Below are 3,278 nucleotides of genomic sequence, written 5' to 3' on the forward strand. Positions count from 1 at the left end.
ATCGTCTTCTTTTTCTCATAAATTAATGAAACGTCAAAACTTCCGCGCTTCGCGCGGGCGGGGGAAGCTTCATTCAGATAAGGATTAAGTGTCGAGAACAGTACACCGAATCGTCTGCTTTTTCTCATAAATTAATGAAACGTCAAAACTTCCGCGCTTCGCGCGGGCGGGGGAAGCTTCATTCAGATAAGGATTAAGAGTCGAGAACAGTACACAGAATCGTCTGCTTTTTCTCATAATTTAATGAAACGTCAAAGCTTCCGCGCTTTGCGCGGGAGGGGGGAACTGAATTCAGAAAAGGATAAACAGTCGAGAACGGTACAGCAAATCGTCTTCTTTTTTATAATAATTTAATGAAACGTCAAAGCTTTCGCGCTTCGCGCGGGAAGGGGGGGGGGGGGACTTCATTCAGCCAAGGATTACCAGTCTAAAACGGTACAATTAATCGTCTTCTTTTCCTAATAATTTAAGGAAACGTCTAAGCACTTCGCGCGGCAGGCCCATCACCCACACCCCCCTAATGAGCGCGCTTTTAAGTGATTCTCTTGCTCACTACCGCCCCTCCCAAAATAAGATCCTAGCTCCGCGCCTGCATTAAAATATATAGCTATGATGCTGACAAAATTGAAGAAATAATTCGTTTATTTACGTCGTCGAGGAAAATATACATTTTGCGCATATGCAAGTACCATAGATAGTCCATAGGAAAAACAATTTAGCCTTCGGCCCCAGGTTTATAGGGTTTGAATTTGTAGATATTGGACATTTGATTTTGTCGGTAATTGGTGGCTAGTTTTGTCGGTAATCGTTGGCCTCTACACCCCCCCCCCCCCCCCCACTGAAAAAGGGCTAGCGACGCCCCTGGTAATAGGTCCATACCGTCCATGGTCCTACAAAACATGCATGACATGTTCCGTTAAACATCAAGTTGAGTTTTCGTAATATACGAATGCATTTTGTGAAAGTAACTGTATAGAAGTTAAAGAGAAAGGTTCCTTATGTTATACATTATGTGTACAGTATATAGTTATATGACTCACATGAGCAGTCATTGCATCAACATGAGAACTCTAGGAGAGATTAGCACTGCCCATAACACCAAGATATTCGTGTGAAGATGCAGACAAAAGCTAGAGTCCCTACAGGGTAAGGACAGCAATCGAAGTGTTTAACGCTCTTTTAAAGGCCGGAAGGTCCAAACAATTTATATGTGAATCGTGTTTATTTATTCAAATCGTTACAAATTAAACACGTTCGCAAACACCGTGAAAAATATATAAAAGCTATTTCTGTTTTTATTATCCAACTGGACAAAACGGGAAAAAGAGGAAATTAGTTTTTAAACCTAACCTAATTATCTCTGACAGTGGCGGATCCAGGGGGGGCCCCCCCCCCCTTGAGAAAAAAATCATGTAAAATCACGTGATTTTTACTTTTTTGGGGGGTTGGGCCCCCCCCCCCCCCCCTGGCGCTCAAGGGGGGGGGGGGGGTGCAAATTGAATTTTTTTTGAGGATCAAAAAAAAAAAAATGTGCTCACTACCCCCCCCCCCCCCCCCCCCACCCCAACAACATTAAACTGTTTTAAAAAAATATAGAAAAAACTATTTTACCAAAAAAGAACAAAAAAATTATTAGAATTATCCACAAAAAAAGAAAAACAAATAATTATAATCATATCATGCATCCAAAATTTATTGGCTTTTGATCGATTGAGAGCTCGTCACGTGACCAGAAATATTTCATCTATTGTAAGGTTGCTCTGAAAAGGTACTATATGAGAGTACTATTTGGGAGTACTGTTTTGGTGTTGAAATTTTTAATTGATTTTTTTTTTTTTTTCAAATCTTAATTAAATTTTTTTAAACATTTTTTTTGTTTTAATAAATTTTTGATGGAGGATATAAAACAAATATACCATGCCTTTTATTTGAGGTACTGGTTAAAACTATGGGCCTCAGTGACTCCAGAAGTACCATTGCTGCGCCCCTCAGCAAAAAGTACTATTGGAGTCACCTCTTGCGCATTGTTTTAACTAGAACCTCTCAAGACAGTGTATATTTGTATACTTTTTTTTTTTTAATAAACAAAATTCTTCTTACCCTGTTCTGTAAATTTCATTTGCTGTTTTCTGCGTCACAGTATCTTTGTGAATTCAAACAATTATGACACAACCATGATTGTGTAAAGTCATTCTAATCCATTTTTATTCATCTTAAAATGAAAGGCAAATGTACATGTAGCTCACATTCTCTGAAATGCTAAGTAGCAAAAGAAATGAAAGTACATATTTAAATTATGTTCCAACTCCATTTCATTACACATACCATATGATTCACCTGATTTTTATTAATAACAAAGCTCTAGGGTTAGGGTATGATGTTGTGTGCATAGTACGATTGCCCTTCATTTAAACCAAAGTGAAGAGACATTCATACTTTCCCCATGACTAAGACTTCGTTATCATAATGCTACATGTTTTAATTACGATCTAATTTCATTTCTTGTGATTTCGTTTTGCATACATTGTCATTTGTATCACATAACTGATACAATGACACAATCTGGACTAAAACTTTGAAAGAATTTTCTCTATTGCATTCCTTACAAAAGATATGTGAATTACGGTGCTCATGAGGTCGATTTAGTGCAATGCATCCGATACAACATACGCCTATTAAAAGAAAAATCTAATTAATTATTGAATAATGTAAGTGATACAAGAAACAAACATTACAGAACCATAATCATGTCAAATGATTTTCACTTTTGGATGAAATAAATGGACTTCAGTTGTATGTCGAACTGGACAAATTGCACAGAACCTCCCTACAGCAAAATAGCTGAAAGTCATTATAACCAAGTATGCTAGTCACTGTACAATGGGCTGTTGTCATAATGGAACCAGATGTAATGCATACGTCTTTGTGAAACAAATTATTTCATTCACCCAGTACAAATAACTGTATCTCAATAGTCAGAATTCAAATTGCAAACAGTATTTGTTGCTAATTTTTTTTCCACCTAAAGACAAGTACATGTACTACATGCAGTTTGCATTCTGATTATTTAAATACAATTTTTCATTAAAGGTGAATGAATTTTTTTGTATTTACTATTTAGGCATTCCATAGAGACGTACGGTATATGCATTAAATTTGGATACGTTACGGAAATAGCCTATTTGATAGCTGTGTGACCAAGTTAGGATTCCCCTCTTTCTACCCACGTATGTAAAACAGGCACACACGATAATGCACATATCAACAACTTCACACCA

The sequence above is a fragment of the Strongylocentrotus purpuratus genome, unplaced genomic scaffold (assembly GCF_000002235.5).
Source record: "Strongylocentrotus purpuratus isolate Spur 01 unplaced genomic scaffold, Spur_5.0 spur5_scaffold_7, whole genome shotgun sequence".
Taxonomy (NCBI): domain Eukaryota; kingdom Metazoa; phylum Echinodermata; class Echinoidea; order Camarodonta; family Strongylocentrotidae; genus Strongylocentrotus; species Strongylocentrotus purpuratus.